The 22,920-nt window shown below is 34.0% G+C and overlaps 1 long non-coding RNA gene across 1 annotated transcript; it reads right to left on the bottom strand.

The window, feature by feature from the left end:
- Positions 1 to 190: 190 nt before the first annotated feature.
- On the bottom strand, positions 191 to 21,729 carry LOC128238554 (uncharacterized). The gene is made up of 11 exons (XR_008261722.1): positions 21,596 to 21,729; positions 21,187 to 21,300; positions 20,555 to 20,713; positions 19,882 to 20,032; positions 17,425 to 17,513; positions 12,420 to 12,556; positions 11,853 to 11,923; positions 10,239 to 10,460; positions 9,013 to 9,128; positions 1,280 to 4,877; positions 191 to 942 (listed from the first exon to the last, which is right to left on the bottom strand). It is a non-coding gene; the product is annotated as an uncharacterized LOC128238554 (long non-coding RNA).
- Positions 21,730 to 22,920: the final 1,191 nt, after the last annotated feature.

Genomic DNA, 22,920 nt, shown 5'->3' with positions numbered 1-22,920 from the left:
CCCGCATCTTTAATGCTTAAAATCAGTAATGAAAATTAAGGCAGGTATTTTGAATCATTTGTCTTGAAATATCATGTATGGTCTTGCCATACATGAGTGTATTGTTTCGGGCTACATGTTTACCAAGTTTCATTTGAATATTAAGAGTGTGTTTCTTAATTATGACCAAGGTTTATGTTTTGCACAACAATGCCTACACTGACAACACCTATGCGTTTTTACTATTACAATACTAAAGTAACATGTAAGGAAAATGTGCTTCCGCTGTGGGGCTCGAATCGAGGACTGCAGGTACACTAGCACGGTGCTCTTTAGTAACCAACAAAGTTAACCAGGCGGCCAGTTCTTGCCCACAAACATTACCTGGATTTTTTATGTCTTCAAAAACCATGAGAGTTAAACAGACACTGGACTTAAAAGATCATGGACAAAAATATTAATTACTAATTTTTACAATTTAATAATAAGATAAAACGTTATATAAAACAGTAACAATGTCTTCAGTATACACAGACCCTTTAAAAGCTAATTTTGCAAGGGTTAAACAGTCATGATACTCTATGAAAATCTCTAGTTGGACTATTTTTAGCATTTGAAATGTTGTTTCACATCTTGTGTCATAATGTCAGTTTTATATAGACGTCTTAATTTTTGTTCCAAATGTATGTATGTATGCACTTGTGTGCATTTCTTTAGTGCTTGCGGTCAAGGATAGTTTTCATTCACATTGATCACACTTGATTTATTGTAGGTCTGTTCTTGAACCGAATCTGTGTCTTGTGTTTTGCAAAAACAATAGGAAGACATGGACAGCTTCACCCTATTTATCAAGACATCTTGTACAACCACAGATAGTAGAAGATTAAAGCACATCATAAGTATCAACTGCCTTCTCCTCTTCAGCAGCAACTCAGACGACTTTAACAAACAGAATGGACATCTCTGAAATGAAACAAATACGTTTGTCATCATGAATGCACTGCTCAATAGTTGCATAATTTACCCATCATACACAAATGGCAATATATCATTTAATAAATTTAAAACAACCTCAATAAACAACAATCTTATACATAATTCATAACGATCGACATGTATTTTATGTATTTGACAACAGCTAGGAAAACTAAGTTTTACATTCTTTGTTATTTTACCCCACCCACTTGTAGGGTGTAGTGAAGTTGAGTATAAACATAAAAAACTTCATTGACATTAACACAAAACGGTCAAAATATATAGAAGAATGTATAAAATGATGTTTCTAACATGTTTTACTCACCTAATAATCTATTTTTTCCTGTAATACACTGCCTTTTACTAGAAAATGAATGCGGAAATAAACGGATATCATCGCCATCATCCTGATGTCATATGTATGCTAAAAGCCTTATCATTGGTGTCAATTGCCTTTCAACGACCAATGACGACTGATCTTATTCGTACTCAATTTCTTTGTTTTTCTATTTTTTCGTCCCTCTTATCGTACTGAAAATAACAAATAAAACGGCAATTACGTGATTATTTTTTTCCGTTTTATCAAATATTATTCGAAATCATAGTTAGTTTTACACAGCCCTCCCAGCGGCCTGCCCGAACAACGACGTACGTCATTCTAATACCCATGTTTCACTTCGGTAAAACAAAAAATGTGCCATCAAAAGCAATGAAAAAAGAATTTAATCAAGGGCTACAAATTGTAATAAGGTTAATATAGAGTTATGTAACCTAATTATGTGATGGTTCTATGTATGAAGTAGATGGAATGATTGGTATTTAAGATCTCAGTAAAAATAAAGTTGCTCAAAAACTTAATCAAAACTTTCTAAGAAAGTAAGTTGATCAAGGGCCTTAATTTGTATTAAGGATATTATGGAGTTATGTAACATAATTGTGTGATGACCTTTAACAATGTGAAGTATTTATTCAATTGAATGAAGGTCATAGAATACATTAAAAAATTCCAACTTGCTATAAAACTCAAAACCAGACTCAATGTGCCCTCATTGTGTGGTGGTCCTTAACAACTGTGTGAAGTATTAAGTTAATAAAATGAAGGGTATCGGAGTTGCAAGTGAAAATGCCAACTTGCCCTAAAACCATTAACGAACGCCGACACTGGAGCAAGTAGTAAAGCCACCTTATTCTTAGTACGGCCGAGCTTAAAAGGACTTCGTTTCACAAGAATATCGCTGGAAGCGATGCTCTTCAGATTTTCTATGAAAAGGCAGAAATATGTCATTCAATTTGCTCGTAGAAGGTAAATTGTTGTAGCATTATTATACACAGTTGGAAGAATCCATGACATGGAATGAAGATATGGGCAGGTATAAGAATTAAATATAAAAGTATTTTTCAAGAAATGAAATAAAAAAGCAGTTATGGAAATTCTTAAATATCCAAAATATGGCCCGGACATCAGATTTTCATAAACGGTAAGGAATAACTAAAAAATGCAGGGCATGATTATGGTTCTTTGTTTATGCTATTCCTCATTTTGCCATCTATCTTCATTTCAAGTTTCATATGAATCAATTTAGTATTTTCCAAGATATGGTCTGGACAAGTACCCATTTTTTTAAATATCAGGTAAAGGGAGGTTACTAATAAATATGCAGGGCAGGATTATGGTTCTTGTCCAAAGACCAATCATGGTTAAAGGGAGATAACTTAATTAAGGTAGTAAGACCCAAAATATAATCAGCTTGATAATTTGTTAATGTGTCATTTACTGGATTCAATCACAAAATTGAAAAGAATTTTACAGTCAAATTACAATTTTATTTAATCTTAAGACAAGCAAAATCCTTTATTTCATTTATTTTTGGACATTTGGGTAATAATTTGGTATCATAGTTACAAGAAAGGTATTTGCTTTCAGACATAATACATTATTGATCATATCATCAACACATATAATCAATCAGAATTACAAATAGACAGGCAGACATCAGACAGACAGTTACCAGTCACAGACAGGCATCTGACAGACAGATATCAGACTCAGGCAGGCACACATCAGAAAGACTGGCAGGAATAAAACAGACATCGAAAGACAGATAGCAGACAGACTGGCAAAATATGATAGACATCAGGCAGATAGACAGACAGACATACAAACAAACATCGACAAGTCATAGACACAGGCAGGCAGACATCAGACACAGGCAGTCAGACAGACAGGCAGGCAAACATCAGACAGACATTTCAAATGTCCTTAATACTGTATCAATTGAAAGTCTTATGCAACTAAATGTTTTTACAGCAATATCAAAGTCAATCTAAGTTGGTAAATTTGATAATATTGTGCTAGATATATGCGAAAATACAAATAAGTCATTGCATGATAATCATATAAACAATAATTCATTTAAATAATTAAAACACTCAATAAATAGTAGGTTATAAAAGTTCTTAAAATTGAATCAACAATGTCCTACAAAAGAGCATAATATGTGGCATGCTAGTGTACAATAAAAGTGGTAATAGTACTTAGATCCTATTTTTCATGTAAATTAACATATATATAAAAAGCATCAATTATTATATACTCTGAAGATGGCTTCTAAGAATAAAACTTCATACAATGTTTTGCCGAAGTATTAAAATAATCGGCTATTTGTTCAGAACTTTGTTAATTTTAACAGCCTTGTTAACATCATGTTGTAAGCTTTCTAATTTTAACAGCTGTGCAAATTTCATGGATATACTTTTGATCTGCAGTATTTTTAACATCTGTTTCAGGTGTACTTATTTCATTTAAATTTTAGAGCATGATATCAAATACTTCACCTTTAAAGGTTAACAACAAAGGCATTAACCACATTGTTAACTTTAACAAAGTTCTGAACAAGTGGTCCAATATTTTAAATTTGTATTATATGTATATAACACACCAAATTAGGAGATTCAATCTCGTAGAGAGGAAACCATACTCTAGACACATGTTCAATCGGGTACAGGAACATCAAAGCAATGAAATTATTACCAAAATAAATACCCCAAAATAATTTATAACAACAATTTTAACAAGAAGCAGTGACACCAGCCCAATGTTTGTCTGTTGGTGATTTTCAGACAAACAAGGGGCATAACTCAACAGTTATTAAAGCCAGAGTTATGGGCCTTACTATACATGTGAAAAGACTTTGGATTGTCTTCAATGGTTTGGAAAGTATGGCCAAGGGTAAAGTTTCTGCACAACATATCCGCTGATAACAACACCAAGGCAATGACAAAACCTTAACTGTTTTATGCTAAAACAGACCAGCTTAAAATGATGCATACTGTACATGTCCCTTACATTTCTGCAAACTGCACTTGATTTTAGTCCTAATTGGAATGAATACATTTCATGTTTAGTGGGTAGCACTTTCAGTGACAGTTTTTAGTTTAAACTGTAATGCATTTGGTTGTTAATCCATCAATATAGATGATCTATCAATATAGCACCACAAATATGCTCATCTATTTTCCTCTGAGTTCATCAGGAGGAATAACTTTGCACTGATAACACGTACCAAGTTTCCTGTTAATATCATTTTAAGTTAGGACTAGAACAATTAACATAAAACTTTGGCCTGAAAAAGAAGCCAACAACAACGAGGCTTTGACATCACGTAACTTTTTTATCTTTCAAAAAACACTACATGTTTGAAAAAACAAAACTCAAACATGAATTCTAAACAGCCTTTTAAATAATTAACAACAGATCATAAGATCAGAGTTCATCATCGTCATCGTTGTCCTGCAGGAGATGGTGTAAGTGCTGTAGATTCCCGACGGGTATCCACCCAGTAGGAGGGGCTGCTTCTTCCGAGCATTGTGGCACACACAGATGGCAAACTAGCAGTGCACCGTCACGATAAACACCATCAACACTGAAATAACACATGATTAATTACTAATTTCATAATTTCTCATATATATAAATCATATGTATGTATAATTATAAAATTCTACATGACTGAATAACTTTGAAACTGCTTCTAAAATATTCAATGAAATGAAACACATAGAATCAACAACTCAAATGTCATACACTGCTATATCATTTTTACATCCATGGAAAGTAAAAATACATCATTTAAAAATGTATTTCATTTTGTATATACATGTATGTCCTATCCTTTATGCATGAATTCAGTAAGTGCTTACAGTCAAACAAGCAGTTAAAGAGTTCTTTCATTTAATAGAAAGATAATGAACATAATATAAAAATAGTTTAGAACAAAAGATATAGAGAATATTTGGGGAATTTTCATTGTATTCCAACGAGTAATCATAGAAGCACTTTCAAGAGTAGCACAATTACAAGAGAAAACATGATTTTCTCTGATCACGAGTAAACTATTTTTTTAGTTTACACAGGAATTAAACAAACCTGTTTCTTTTAAAGCTGCACTCTCACAGATTTACTGTTTTTCCAACTTTTTTATTTTTTGTCTTGTAAAAAGATTTTTTTTGCGTAAATACCTAATTACCAGTGATGAAAGACTGCTGACAAAAGATCAGATAGCAGATTTTCATATTTCTATTACAAATTGAATGTTTTATGGCTTTAACCATTACTAACGGTTTAATAAAAATGCATAAAACATCAATTTTGGGACGGAAGTATAAAAAGCTGCGAGCTGATATTTTGTCAGCAGTCTTGTATCACTGGTTTGCATATATTTACGCAAAAATTTGCTCGTTCCAAGACAAAAAATAAAAAAAAGTTGTCAAACGTTCAATCTGTGAGAGTGCAGCTTTAAGCTAAATATTGAAAACAAAATGTTGTTTTAATTAGTGTAAATTGGAAACTTGTGTGACATCATTGTGGTGAAGACTTTTAAAAAAAACAAAATCCTGCAAAGTTTCTGTAAATATGCTATACATGAACCAATATCTGTAAAGATCAGTGAAATTCTCAAAATTGAAACAAAATCATTGCAGCGAAAATAACAAGTGTGAATAACATGATATTTTAACAATATCAATAACAATAATTTAAACAACATTCATGTAGTTTCTGTAACAGTAAACTCATCCTCTTTTATTGAATTTTTGAAAAACTGCTGCACTCTCTTAAGGAACCCATTGTTGAGAGCTGGAGGGACCCCTAGTAAATGACACATTAAAGGATAAATATTCAGATTAATTAATTATTTTTCAGTCATGTAGCAGGCCTTGTATCTTAATCAGAAACAGTAAGTCAATCCGTTTGGCAATGACACAAGCATAAACACAATGTAAATTTCTTTTATGCTTTCCTATGAAATATCATGTGATGAAATGAAATCACCAAGGTGACATCACAATGTTATGTTTCTCACAAATTTGTCCAAATGATGTCATATAATAATACAAGAGGGCCATAATGGCCCTAAAACCCTCGCCTAAGCAAAGGGCCACAACTCAGTGATATAGCATTAATAAAAATGTTGCAATTTATATATATCTTTACTGATGACGATGCCTTGTTTTATATTTGTAAAGGGTCATGCAATGAAACTATCTGTAAAGTTTCATTGAATTTGGCCTGGTAGTTTCAGAGATTTTTTAAGGCAAAACAGTAAGTCTGCCTTTTTGTTGTTGTTGTTGTTGTTGTTGATCATTCTCAATGCCTTGTTGTATTTTTGTAGAGGGTCATGCAATGAAGCTTTCTGTAAAGTTTCATTGTATTTGGACTGGTAGTTTTAGAGGAGATATTTTTTTCAAAGCAAAACAGAAAGTTGGCCATTTTATTGTGGTTGTTGTTGTTGATCAATCGTGACCCCTTGTTGTATTTTTGTAGAGGGTCACCCAAGGAAGCTTCCTGTAAAGATTCATTGACTTTGGAGAAGTAGTTTCAGATGAGATGTTTTTTAAAGCAAAACAGGAATTCAGCCATTTTGTTGTTGTTGCTGATTTTGTAATTGATCAATCGTGACCTTTTGTTGTATTTTTGTAGTGGGTCACCCAAGGAAGCTTTCTGTAAAGTTTCATAGAATTTGGACTAGTAGTTTCAGAGGAGATGTTTTTTAAAGCAAAACAGGAAGTCGGCCATTTTGTTGTTGTTGTTGTTGTTGATCAATCATGACCCATTGTTGTATTTTTGTAGAGGGTCACACAATGAGGCTTCCTGTAAAGTTTAATTGAATTTGGACAGGTAGTTTTAGAGGAGATGTTTTTTTAAAGCAAAACAGGGGGAGTTGGCCATATTGTTGTTGTCGATCAATCGTGACCCCATGTTGTATTTTTATCCAAACTGGTGAAAACTTTTAGGGACCCAAGGAGAACCCTGGAAATGAAGCTGAAGTGCGGACTTAAATTGGTCAGAAAAAGCACACAGTCACACAAACACAATGTAAAAAAACGATTCTTACTCTCGTCTTAGCGATCTTAAAACTTCAGAATCTTATAATGGATTTAGATTTGTTCTTGTATCTGCTAAACTGACACCAGGAATATTTGGACAATTGAATGACATATGCATGGACCGAAATGACAGCTGATATGTCAATGACGTTGGATGCCTTTCAGGCAATTTTAAGATTATAACCATTCAAAGTAGGTACAGTTTTTAATCATGTTCAGATGATGACTGATATTTGCAGATAAACATGTATCCTCTTAGCAGCAGGGAATAAGTACATATGACGTGAATTTTAATGACCAATATGAGTTGTGATGTTGACCTTGACTTTATGACCTCAAAATCAATAGGGGTCATCTACTGATCACTAGGGATTGAAAATCGGACCAAAGTCATAATCGATCATCGAAAATACGAGCCATTTTGATCAATCATCGATTATATAATCGAAACGGAACAAGTGAATATATTACAAATATATCTAAATCTATATTGGTTTGTACATACATGTCTTTAAATGAATAAACATATTACAATCAGTTATGTTTTATATGCTGTTTTGTTATACATTCTAGGTTACAATTGATAATTTAGTAAAATGTTTTTAGGAGATAACTTAATTCTAAAATAACTGAGGAAAAAACTTGATTTTTCCACACTACAAGTATATACAATGTACCAGACAGTAGTTTTATATTTATTAAAAAGATCAACCATAAACTGATGAATTATTTACATAATTATCAGCATTTTCATCACTTTAAAACATGTTCCAATCTTTTACATGAATACTTCTCAATTATCATGACATCATGTTGAAATGAATTTAATATTTTTCTTGATAGATATACGTAACATGGGGAAATGCTGAATAAATAATCATTTTACTTGATAAATTATTTTAAATTTGATATTACAATGAAGATGAATTTTTACTTTAAAAAGACACGTTCGTCCATGGGAGCTGAAATTTTGAAACGGGTGTTGCGAGAGTTAGCTCACCTGATTTCTAATTGGCGTATAACCCCGTATAAGTCCGTACCGTTTCCCGTTTTAAAGAAAATCAGTACATACACAACACGGTTACTTCCCTTTGCCGTACATTAGCGATTATCGATTATGGAATAATGAAATCGATTATAGCCGACCTCGGACACAAATAATCGACTTTCGACAATACTCGATCATTGTTTTATCCCTACTGATCACCCCCCAACTTAAATACAAGGTTGAGGACCATGGGTGCAGGCATTGTCGGGTTATCACATGGAGAAGCTTTTTGCATTCAAGGTCTCTGTGACCTTGACCTTTGACCCGATGACCCATAAAATCAAACGTGGTCATCTACTGGTCAGGCAAAACCTCCACTTCAAGTTTGAGGGCCATGGGTGCAGGCATTGTCGAGTGATCATTCGGACAACCATTTCACATTCAAGGTCACTGTGACCTTGACCTTTCACCCACTGACCCCTTAAATCAATAGTGGTCATCTACTGGTCAGGCCCAGCCTCCATATCAAGTTTGATAACCAAAGGTCCAGGAATTGTCAAGTTATCACTCAGACAAGCTTTGGTCTATTTGGACATACCGACCGACAGACCAACCAACATGTGCAAAGCAATATACCCCCTCTTCTTGAAGGGGGGCATAAAAATACATCGACTACCAATATTTACCTTGTACACATAGGGAAGTTTCCCTTTGAAGCTTTTGTTGACAGTTTGTCAAACCCATGTCCTTTCTGGTAAAACCATCAACCTTCCCATTGATGACATCTAAACAGAAGCTTCAACTGAAATTATTGATTATTCTGGTCATATAAGAGTCCATAAAATACATGACATTCATTCTACAATAGAAAGGTACACTTTTGACACAGACTTACATCCTAACAAGAGCACCGCAAAGCCAATCAATATACTCATGTGAAAGAAGAATTATGTCAGTAGACAAGGCTTTTTGGGGGAGGGGGCGTTTGCATTTGGGTGACATGATTCCTTATCCCATACATTTTTTCCCAATATGAATGGATATATATTCCCAATTAATCTTTGAAACTAGAAATGCTGCAATGCATAAAGCAATAATTTTTCATTTGTGAAATTTCCAGTTTTGGCACATCTGAATTACGCAATTCTTACCAATTGAAATTCCTATTTATTTGAGATTGCTATATACCAAGTTCATTCAGTACACACATTTTCTTATCTTAAAACCTTTTAAAACTTCTGTATTTAGTAGAAAATAGCTCAGTGTAGAGATTATTTTCATGCTGTCATCCTGTACTTGCGTGTTAATGTTACCTGACAACACATCATCGTTGGAGATTTTTTTGGAGAGTTAAGTATACCATGCACTCCATTTTGGTTATTGGTGTATGTGACTGATTCAATCAATGTATTAGTCCTTGACTTAATAGAGTTCTCAATGATCTACACACAGGTCTGAGTTTCAGCTTGTCACAAGTTGCACAGGAACATATTGAATATTGGGACTGTGGATGGGGTGGGTGGTGGTGGGGCACCCGCCCCCTATATTTGAGGGTTTAATTTAAACATCGTTTCTTTACACTGACTCAATTTCCAGCACTTACAAGTAACCAAGAAACATAACTGTTTGACTTTATTTATCTACTCAGTTTAATTCTGCTAATGAACAATATGACTAGCAAATAAATAAATAAAGCACATTGTTGTATTCCTGGGGATGGGTGTGATACGTACAAAGACACATGGTTATAGTTACTTGTTTACTTTGTGAAGTCTGATTAACAAGAGCTATGAAAGTGTACAACATCAGTTTATAATAAACAATACATGAAAAAGAGTTGATGATTAAAGGGAAGTAATGCAATTTAACTCAATTGTCTATTGTAGTGTTTGAGAAGTGTATATAAATCTACCTGAAATACATTTCCAATGACCTAGGTCTGTCAGGGTAGTTTTATGTGTCTTTCCATCACTTCCTAGTGGCATTCAGAGTTCTTGTTGATTAGCAACTTCATTGGTCTGTCCCGCCAGTTGTTTAATCCCACAGTGATAAAGCCACCCTCCGCCTTGGTGTTCCCAGCCTTACAAGCCTGCATGGTTGTTCTGCAGATGAAACAGTAGGCAAGATCCGCTGCCTGAAAATACACAAATAACTCATTCTTAAATACACAAATTAGAAATTTCTCATCATATTGATAAATGAGGCGCATACAATAGAGCTCAGAAATTATCTTAAATATTAATAGCCGGGTCCTAGATATCAGTAACTGTTAACTTTGATCCAGACTCGACCATTTAACAGGGAGAAAGTTAAAGTATACTATAAAACATGTATACCAAATAAATGACCTTTGAATATTGAATAATGTATATATTTGTGATGTTTGGCACTATTTCATGTATAGCAAAATTGAGTGAAAAGTACAGAATAATGTTGTTTTCACTTACAGAACAGAACAGAACAGTTATTATTAACTTGAACATATACAGTTCACTGTTGTTACAATAACATTAACACATGGAATGGCATTAACAGTTAAATGCGAGCGTGCAATATATATACAATGTATATAAGTAAATAAAGCTGAGCATTATTTTTCATTAGAGCGTTTTATGAACTAATATTGTAATTTAAAGGCATTTTAACATGTATAGCTAGTTTTCTTAGACATGCAGTATTTTCATCTCTATAAATTTAAACATACTATTGCAAAATAAAATTTAGTAATGTGTCTTTTTCTTGAGTAATTATATTAACACTATATAACACAAATGAATCCTATTTATTTTTTAAATCTTGTTTTAATTGGAAACAATGTATCGATTTCCATATCGAATGTATGTCGATGTTTCTGACAGATAATAAGTGAGTAAAAAAGCTACATGAATTTATATTTGCGTACTATAAATTTACATTAAATTTTAATAAAGAATATAACAGCATTGAAGACACTACATTTATGTTGCAATAATGTGTGGATTTGACAGGGCTTGACTTGAATAACATGTTGAATATAAACAAGAGGGCCATGATGGCAAGTAACAAATCGCATTAGAAAAAGCAGAATATGCAAATAAATTTAAATGGACACAAACCGGATGACAAATAAAAATTGGAAATTCAATGTGCCTAATTCAGTGAACTTCATTTGGTAAACTTTTTAAAGCTCAGTTGAAAATAGATCATCATTTCCATTATTGGCCAATCATTTAGTTTTACCATTTTATCATTTACCTGCTGTGACCTCAGGGTTTGACTGTAAAATCTTTCCATTGATTGCCTAGTATATACAATGCTATATGATCATAGATATATGCAGGCGGATTACCACTTGTTTTTAAGCACGCCTTTCCCCAAATATGAAAGGAAAGTTGGAAAAGTAGTAAAAACTGAATCAAACGCTTTGACAGATTAATTGAATCCACTGTGCTCTGAGATAAACTATACAAACATGCAGGAATATTTTAGATAAAACCAGCACTTGTTGCATTATTATCTGAATTTTGAAAATAGCACAACCATATACCTCATCTGCCATTTTCTATTAGAACAAGCCAGGAATTCAGAGCAGGAAGCCGATTTGTACAATACTGCAATCTGAAAATAACAAGAAGATTAAAATTTAAATGTTTGTAATTCATGGGCACAGAAAAATGCCAATTGATATTATACAGTACACTCAACGAGTAAGACCCACTTCTCGCTCACTCTGAGGGATAAAGTCAATGATTGCTGACTTCCTCCGAGGGTGTAACTGTTGCCTAAAAAATGCTAAAATTCCACCGAGTTCCTCCGAGTGGCTGGTTTACCGCAGAGTATTATATGAACAATAGCGTTGAAATTCGTCCGATTTTATGAACCCGCGGCGGAACTCCGTGTCTTATCAGATAAGCAAGAGTTTTGCGGAGGGAAACGGAAAGTGGGTCTAACTCTTTGAGTGTACTGTATTTGAGATTGCTATATATATACCAGGTTTATTCAGTACACATTATTCTTATCTTAAAACCTTTTAAAAATTCTGTATTTAGTAATAAACAGCTCAGACTGGAGACTATGTTCATGCTGTTGTGGTGTACTTGCGTGTTAATGTTACCTGATAACATAACATCATTGGAAGGTTTTTATTTGTTGCACGCATCGGTAGAGCACAGTTTCTTTCTGGCAACTTTGTTCTCTGTGGAAATCAGCTTGGAATTGCTTGGCATTGCAAACGTCCAACCAAGGATCTTCCTGTAAAAAAGTACCAAATTAAAGCCAAAATTAAAATAGTAAACGTTTCTCCTCCTATGACAAACTCCAACGAATCAGCCTGACAAACATATTGCCCTGACTCATATAGTTTATTATTTTAAGTCTAAAAATTTCTTTCAGCCTAACATGGAACAAATTTCTTTGTTTCAATGGCACCATAGCCAGTTTTATTTCCCGTAGGCTAGCATTTTCTTTTCTTAAAACATCCGTAAAAGATAAAAGAATAGATAATCATTCGGTCTGCATTTTGTAAAAATAGATTCTGGTTGATGTAATAACAGTAATTATGATATCAACAAGAGCCGTCGTAAGACAGGGCGCTCGACTACGCCGCTTTGACTTAAAATACAATAACGATGTAATAATACCAAGTTTGGTCTCTTTATGTCAAACCTAACTAAAATTATTCGATACATAAGGTGACTTTGATGCTGCCCTCCCACCAGCCTCCCTAACAGTGACGCAAGTCATTCAAATAACATCAAATCCCATTATAAAAATGTGGTTAAGATTATACAAATATGCCTTTCAAAGGAAATAAAAAAAAAATAAAAAAATAAGGGCCATAATTTGTATTTAGGCTTTATAGGGAGTTATGTTTCTTGTTGTAACATGGTCATAAATAATTTTGAATTTTATAAAGTGCATTAAATGAACGGTATAGAAGTTTTTTTTATTAAAATCCCAACTTGCCCTTAACTTTTACTTGCCTAAAACTTTAACCTAAGTCAATCAGGAGCCATAATTTGTATTAAGGATATGGAGCTATGTTACCTCATTGGGTGATGGTCTTGAACAATTGTGTGAAGTATTAAGTCAATTGAATGAAGGGTATAGAAGTTATTAAACAATATCCCAACCTGCCCTAAAACTTTAACCTAAGTTCCACAGTCAATCAGGGGCCATAATCTGTGTAAAAAATAATATGGAGTTATCTAACCTCATCATGTGATGGCCCTGAACAACTGCATGAAGTATTAAGTCAATTGAATGTAGGGTATTGGACTTATAAGTGAAAATCCCAACTTGCCCTAAAACTTTAACTGGACGCCGATGCCGACGCTGGGGCGAGTAGTATAGCCCACCTTTTCTTCGAATAGTCGAGCTAATAAAACCTGTATATACTTATAGCATTGCCAATGACATCAGCGGGTAACAGTGCGGAAGGAAACAGCTAAAATTGTTACCCACAGCAGTTCACAATACATATTGTATTATACTTAAATTTTAAGCAGTCAAATATATATATATATATATATAATATATATATATTTATTTCAAAATGTGTTAGTACATATTAAACCAAATAAACCAAAATTAATACCGAAATTATATAACAAACAAGGTTTTTAGACCTGAAATATATATGTTTTGCATATCTGCTATATTGTAGCACGTACAATGCAAGTGGGAAATTCTATTTATTACAGACTTCACAATAACCCACTTGCCATATGGCAGGGAAAAGTCAAAATGCTAAAGGGCAAGTTCAAAATTCAGTCCGCCTGCCTGAATAAGGATTCATCATTTAGTGCATGACAAAAATAATCAAAGAAACAATAATAAAAAAGCTTCAAGGCTTTGAGCAAATTTATATATTGTTAATTAGCAATAGCCATGGTTATGCTAATTCAAGGAATTTTTTTTAAAGCTACACTCTCACATATTGAACGTTTTGACAACCTTTTTATTTTTTGTCTTGGAAAGAGCCACTTTAAGCAGAAATGCATGTCAACCAGTCATATAAGATAGCTGACAAAACATTAGATTGCAGATTTTTATATTTAAGTTATAAAAAGTGATGTTTTATGCATTTTTCTTAAATCGTTGGTAACGGATTTAGCCATAAAACATTTATTTTGGAACGGAAATAGGAAAATCTGTGATCTGATCTTTTTTCAGCAGTCCTTTATCACTGGTTTGCTGATATTTATGCAAAAATAGCTCATTCCAAGACAAAAAATAAAAACAGTTGTAAAAGCTGTTCAATCTGTGAGAGTGCAGCTTAAATGGCAAAAAAAACACAGAGCCTATTTATACAAAGTTTTATGTTATGTGGTTATGTGGCCAAGTTATAGTTTTTGCATGACTTCGAATAGTACATACCTTAACAATCATTCAAGCCAGAGTTATGGCACTTGCTGAACATGAGTGTATTGTCTCTGGAAACACTTGTACAAAGTTTCGTTCTAAAATATAGATTGGTTTTCAGCTATATGGCTGAAGTAATCTCTGGAAACACTTGTACAAAGTTTCGTTCTAAAATATAGATTGGTTTTCAGCTATATGGCTGAAGTAATCTCTGGAAACACTTGTACAAAGTTTCATTCTAAAATATAGATTGGTTTTTAGCTATGGCTGAAGTAATCAGTTTTACATAATGATTTCGGCGACACCGAACCTTTGACAATAACTCAACTTAATGTGTTATTGGGCATATGTTTATATGTTGACCAAAATTTGAAGATAAAACTTAGCAATAAGAGTTTTTCATGGATCATTCTAAAAACAGCTCCAGGAATGGATGATTCTTATAAGGCCACAACAAATTGATCATTTGTTCGTCTGATTTGCCACACCTAAAATTCGAAAAAAAAAAACAAAAAAACTGTGCCCGCACATATTATTTTGCCTTGCGGATTTTTTTGTATACTTCTCAGTTTCCCCTATTTTCTGAATTTCTTTTACTTAAAATTTAAACCTGCAACGTCGACTTCGTCTTTTTTTGAAGGTATTTCTATGCTTTACATTCTTCGCAAGCTAACTTTCCTCGTGTCAGGACAAAATCAGGTCCGGGTAACCGCAAAACAGCTGATATTTGTGGGTGCCATATTTGTTGACAGTCTTTTTTGTCGGGCATATTTTGCAGGACGTACCGTTGTTATTCATTTCCAGTATTAATTTTCAGTTTACTAAATCAGTTTTCGTAATGTAAAATACACGTTTTAACTGAAAATCAGTGTCATAGTCAATGGATTATAGTCTTCAGTAAACAATAGCAGTTTCACAGCGTCGAAGGCAATAATTATCTATGTGTGTTTTTAATAATTCATTGTTTTGTACTCAAAATTTAGTGGTAAATAATACCTGAATCTGATTTTGAGTGCAAAACTTCTATTCAAATACACGCCGGACACAAAACTTACAACCATTGAACATGTTCTCGTGATTTTTTTTTTTTATTCTAAAATGCATTTCTTAGTATTCATTAACTTAAGTGTTATCAACAGATAAAAAAGTAGGACTTGTAAATGTTTAAGAAACAGTCTGTACACATACAGTATTATAATAACATCAGTAAAACCAGAAAATACAACCTTTTATAAGTATAATGACTGTTTAATTTTCTAAATTCTTTGTTCTTATGCACCATCCAATTGTAGCCACGCCCCCCCCCCCCACCTCCTCAGGTCCAGGGGTATACCGGGGAAATGGGCTTTCAGTGTTTTTACCTTCCAGGTGGCCTCGCTGGGTGAATGCAGTGGTTTTGTCTTCAAGCCAAATACAGCGTGGAATGGGCCTTACCTAGAGTCCCTTGGGTGCGTGGACATTTGGCGGGGGTTTCACAAGCAGTACGTCCCCGCAGGGCGAGGACTTTGCCCGGGCTTGGCTGGCCTGAAATTCAAAGTCCCCGCTATTCCCCGGGCCTAGGAGGGGGGCGTGGTTACAACTGACTGGTGCATTATCGCACTTATTTTCTTTGATCAATTAGTGATAAAGTGGCCTGTTTCTTACAGGCATTGAAGCTATGGAGGCTGTCATGTTATTCTTTTTAAGGCACGGACCTATAAACCGTAGGTTCGTGGTCAAGGTGAGGTCTTGAAATGGAAATATCTTTAATTCAACACCTGCACTTAATATAATGACCAGTGTCACATTTGCAGATTTGTTTGCTACTGCTTCATTCATATTTTCCCACAATTCAATTCACAGTGTATATTTTTTTCAGAAAAGTTCTGTTATTTACATTTTCAATATTCTGTCATGTCAATGTCACTACAATTATATCGTGTGATTCAAGAGGTTCAAATTTAGACCTGACCCAATATTTAGAAATGCTCAAATGATAAATTACTCTTACTTGTCTAAAATGTGTTTTGTGATAGTAAGTTAGATTAGTACAGAATGAATACAATAGTTGTTCTTTTTGGTCTTCGAATAATTGCACGTTTAAATACTGTGAGGAATGCTGTCTTTACAATAGTATCCACATTTAAATTGCTGATGCAATGAAAGTTTATTGTAAAGCACTGGATCTTAATTGCATTTGTTAAATATTGAGACAGATTAACATGTGATACAATCAAAACCTTTTCAATTATAACTGAGAACCTTTTTTGCAATTAAAAAGCATTTCAGTTGTATGATAAATTTGGTAAGAAATATACATTTTTTTTTAAATTTTTTGCTTTTCGCTCGCCTCTGATTTGCCTTAAATTTAAAAAAAAGTTGTTGTTTTTTTCGCTCGCTCGCTCCTACTTTTTTTTTGCAAAATCCGTAGAACAAATGATCAATTTGTTGTGGCCTAAAGGTTGATCAAGGGCTTTATTACACCTATTAATGAAGAGTATGAAGAGTATGAGTAATGGGTTATGGTGATTATTTTACATGCGGGCATGCCCATATATATGTTATATTGTCACTGCTGACATGTGTACTATAAAGCTTCATGGGAATATCTTAAGTGGTTTTTGGGTGTACATGTATATAATTATTGGCCAAGGTTAAAATGAAGTGCTGACAACATCAAGAGTGAAAGTCCAGTATACTTCCATTTCTCAAAAAGATAGACAAGCTTAACAGTAATAAGACAATTCAAGTTAATTCTAATGTCATACTGCACTTACGTATTGCAATATGAGTGCCTTCTTTAGGTGGGTACCCTGTTTTACCAGAATGCACACATCATAAACCCAAGGTGCGGATGGAATTCTTTCTGTAACAGAAATGACATAGACATTTGAATTTAAAAATGAATCTTTGAATTATTGAAATTATCTATTTGCAATATAAATATCAGTAAAACAATTGCCCCCTTGACATACCTGACAACATATATAGAAAATAAAAAATATGTCATAATCATATTTTGTTTATAAATTAAACGTCTCTACGTGTATCAATTTTTATCTTAAGTAAACAAAATATCTAGAAGTGAAAGAAAAGAAAAAGAAATCCGTGACAGGACTGCTAATTCAGAAGAGTGAAGAAGTAGAGAACAAAACACATGTACTGGGTGAGTACCTAAATCGGAACACAACTACAAAATTTTCCATGTTGATACAAATGGCATTTTTCAAAATACAGTACACTCAACGAGTAAGACGCACTTTCCTCGCTAACTCGGAGGGATAAAGTCCATTATCGCGGACTTCCTCCGAGGGTAAAACTGTTGCCCTCGCTATAATCCCCCTAGATTTCCTCCGAGTGGCTGGCTTACCGCCATGTTTAATATAAACGATAGCGTTGGAAATCGTCCGATTTTATGATCCAGTGGCTGAACTCCGTGTCTAATCAGATAAGCAAGAAATCATTCTTGTTTAGAAGTTATTTGTTTTTATGCTTATGAACATTGTTAATCGTAAAAGATTCATACCAACGTTTAATTTGTCTTTGTGTCCATTATCGCCAATTGAATATTGTCTTGAATAATAAACATTGAATCATTAAAGAATTGCCACTAATTGTATTGCATCATAAAGCAGCAGACATTTTCCACAATTCTAAACCATGACCTCTGACGTCAAGTGTGTGATCAATACAATGTAGAATATACTATTTATTATTGGTGGTTAAAAATAGCTATGACGTTTTAGGGAATTTTCCACAGAAAACGAGGTAAGAAGGCCTTCAAACATGCGCTGTGAACTTTGAACCCGTGTTTGACCTCCTGAATTACCGAAAATGTGTAAGCCTAGCCTTTCTCGGGTGAAATGTGTTCATTAATCATGAATGTATTCAGTCATTAGCAAAAACATGTTTATAAGATGCAAGAGCAACTAGTGAAATACGACTGCATTTTTGTGGTAAGCTAACTTCATGCAAAACGGGCAGAGGAAAAAGAATAATAGCAATTTACTGGAGCCGGCATAATCGGTTTTGTAATAAAAAAATAACTTTAGCGTAGATTCTTATAAGTGTCTGCAGAGTTTCGCGGAGTTAACCCCTCCGAGGAACGCCGTGTTTGTTATTCTTCGGTCGACTGATCACCCTCCGAGGGCTTTAAATTCAAACTCCGAGGAACGCGGACAATCGATAAATTCAATGTGTTGGCCACGATAGCGAAAATCCGCGGAGGGAAACGGAAAGTGGGTCTTACGCATTGAGTGTACTGTACTACCTGCATAAAAAGTAATTTCTTAACCGCACAATCTAGGACTGCCATTTTCGTCCTCGGAGTACCTAAATATGGAACAGTTTTAATTCGTTATTAATTTTTATGTATTCTTTTAAAATTATTGCTCCATGTTTTGTTTAAGTAAATTAACAATTTATGTTATTTCAAGCTTGTCTTTTTTTGTCATATTTATCAGTAAATTTTGATGATTTCAGTGAAATACAGGCTGTACCAATTTGCTGTGATTGTGGCAAGCATGAAGTCTTTCCCCTGCATGTTATGTATTGACATTTGAACATGAAAAAAATAATCGCAGTATTTGAAATACTTACCAGAGAATTGTGTTCCTTGGAAGCTGCATCTGAAGCAAGCGTCCTTATTGATTGAAATCGTAAATAAACTGATCTCGAATGAAAAATCACTTTTATAATGGGTGTTCCATATTTAGGTACTGTTCCAATTTAGGTACTCGCCCAGTATAGATAATAGAAAATTGGCATTTACAATTGTATGCTAGAACATTACTTAAAACAGTGGTCTAAATTAGGCCACAAGACCTGAATTGTTCAAATGTTTGCATGCTTGACAAAATCTACAATAACATGTATGTGTAGTATTACATGTAGAGTTTTACAAAGATCTAAAAGGGCAGGGTGCTGCAGAAGAGGGACCCTGCTCAGGGAAAAGGGCAAATTGTATCAGGCTGTGAAGAATTGTGTTAAACTGAAGATATTTACATTCTGATTTCATATTATAAGCCCTCAGCATTACAATATATGATGGATGCACATGTTGGTCTCCATGAGGGCAGAAGGGTTTAACCAAATATGGACAGGGTCTTTCCATAACTCTTTAGTTAAAACCCTCAACTGCACCTGGCTTGCAACAGGCCAAGTAGCAAAGCTTATCATAACGATTTAGGCTCATTGTACCAAAAGTTTAATTTCAAGACTGCTAGCAAACACACCTGATAAGTGTCTGTTGCATGACATTTCTGTAGCTGTAGTACAGAGCACCTTCTGTTAAAGTCATGTTGTAACTCGGCCCGATAGTGTGGCTCACATAGCAGCGCAACAGGTCAAAATCAACAATGATTTTGGCATGACCAGTCTTGCACACTGAAAATATATAAAAACTAAGTGGTTAAGAATTCAGTGAGGTTAACGTTAACAAGATTACGGAGTCACTGTCAAGCAGTAAGACACATTTGTCCGCAAACTGTAGACAAGCTGATAGAACACTTTACTTGTAAGCAGGCGAGACAAGCATAATGTATTACTGCTAGGTATATACTATATAGGTATTACATTGCAACATTATCTTGTTGTTCCATTCAATACATTAGGAAATGGCGACACTTTGTTGTCAATCGTGGATTAGCATAAACCATATTGCCTCTCATGCTGTCCTCTTCCATCATTTGTCATAGTTTGTTAACCATTTTTTTCACAAAATAGCATAGTCTATTCAATTGGTCAACTGATTTGTCTACAACACTATTTTGTCCCTTGTTCAAATTGAATCAAGGTAATAGGGCCAAATAATATTGCTAATGTTTTTCAATGAATAGGTTTACTCATTTTCCAATAAGATTATTATATAAATATTAAAAAATATCATGGAAAATTATTTTTACATACGCCATCTCCGGAGCAAGTATTCAAAAATTAACTTTTTAATTTTGTGCCTCGCGCCATTTTAAAATCATGTGACTTGAGAATCTCGACCATCTAGACGCTTGCATCTGATCCGGGTTCAGTGTAAATTATTGGTTATAACGTCATCGAGAAATCCGGTGCCTGAAAACAGAGCATCTCAGGTACTCTTCTACGGAGTTGTCTTCCCTCACACTGACGCAATATCAGAAATCAAGGTTAGAATCCATTAGAAAACCTATATAGCGTTGACAACGCTTTAGTAAGTTTTAGAGTTTCGGGCGGTGTCTTCTTCAGTCCAACACATAATTTTACCACACTGTTCAATTCAAGAAAGGAAATGGCAAAACACACACCAAAACTTAAAGATTCATGACAACTGCTAGTGTTTTCATGTATGAGGTGGCTACATGATGTAGAAAATGCAGAGATAGCATTATTATGCCCATTTAAAAAAAGATTACTTTAACAATCTGTTTTGAAGGCTAGATTTGGCATTAAATTCAGAGTACAGCACTTCACCACTGTCTATAAGATGCTTATTTACACCTGATTTGCTATAAATCTCACTCATCGGAATCATTTACACACAAACAAGTACTACAGAGTTGACTAACATCTTCATTCTTCTGAAATATTGGATTCAGAGCTGCATCTCCTGGATTCAGATTGCATGAGTACCGCCTGGGGAAAAGGCCGCAGCTAACTGGAGCTTATTGGCACATCATGATCTGCAAGCAAGACACAAAAGCAATGTTTTACACAAATAAAACTATCTGCCACTACTGTTAAAGTTTAAAAAAGGCCTGTAAACACTCATTTGAGGCATACACAACCTTTAATATAGTCATAAATATGATAAATATGCAGAAAAGTTCATGAATTCAAAGATTTTCAGGACAAATTTAATAGAATATATAGTCTTTTGGACATTTTGCAATCAGTTTTTAATAACTCAAAGGTAAATCTCATCTTATTGAGTACCCAGATGCATTCAAACCAGACATGCTTAGAATTTCTTCTTACTTGGAGATGGTATTCCTTTCTTGAAAATCCTTGCCGAGAGCCGGTATGGAAAACCACACGAGACCACAGTTTTACCAGCAGTGGTTCTTGCCCTTGAAAATTCCTCTGTGGCTACAGCAACCAGGCTGGCTATTAAAATTAGCAATAAATTAGGGTTTTTAAAACATTTATAATGTATTAAGGTTGTGTTTTTTAATGCATTAAGGGAAAAGGCTCTATTCTTTATGAAAGCTGCTCACTTTTTATTTATTTTGCCTTGAGAAATGTCAAGTTTTTCAATGAATAAACTGAATAAATGAATGAATTAATGAATATATATGAATGATTGATAGAATGAATTAATAAATTAATGAAAGGTGGCATTATTTCTTTAAAATTGGGATCTCATTGTGTTGCTGTGATTGTTAAAGTATATGTTTTCTTGTCCATAAGCTGAAAATCATATGCACACTAAATAAAACATCATTCTGCATCCTATGTGCAGTAAGTTTTGTTTAATTGCTTATAGAATTTGCAATTAATGTAATGTTTGCTTAAAAGAACAAACAAAATGTGTGAATAGATGCACAATACAGACCAAAGACTGATACAAGTAAGCAGTTTCATTAGAAAATAATATTATTATCAAAGCCACATCAGAAATGATTGACAACATGAAAGAAATTCATTTAGGAATGGAACAAACAGTCTTAATGGGCTTTTATGACCAAACTGTCTCACTTTGTACTTCAGTTTGGATACCATTTTCTAATATATTATCTTGAAGTACTTACAGATTACAGCATGTTGGCAAACACCAAGTACAGCTTGGCCTCTGGTGGGCAGCTTGGTGTGTGTGTGTGTGGGGGGGGGGGGGGTTCTTCAACAGACAGTTCCTCCTGGGTCTGCTTCCTATGTTAAAAAAATCCCTCCATTTATACTTTGGAATTGAAAGTGAGGCTTTCATTCATTAGTTACCATCATTTGGAACTATTTCCAAACATTAAATTGAAAGTGAAAGTAGTTTTTTTTTTAAATGTCAAAAATATATAAGAAAATTATATATTATAAATTTATATTATGTAAAATAAAATTTTCACATTTCATACTCAAACACCAATATTCTATGGCTAAGCACTGTCAACTGTCCAAATTTCAACCAGATTGCTGTATAAATTAAGAATTTATAACAATTTAAAATAGGCCACCCCTCCAAAAGCTTCCTCTATATCAGGCGTGAGACCACAGTTATTTTTACTATATGTTTCATATAGACACTAACCTGGCTTTTGACTTTATACACACTCCAATTGAAAAACAAGGACATGGCATCTCTAGAACAATTC

This window comes from Mya arenaria, chromosome 6 (assembly GCF_026914265.1).
Source record: "Mya arenaria isolate MELC-2E11 chromosome 6, ASM2691426v1".
In the NCBI taxonomy this organism is placed as follows: domain Eukaryota; kingdom Metazoa; phylum Mollusca; class Bivalvia; order Myida; family Myidae; genus Mya; species Mya arenaria.
Note: the sequence above shows the minus strand (reverse complement) of the source record. Positions and strands in the feature narration are given on the sequence as shown.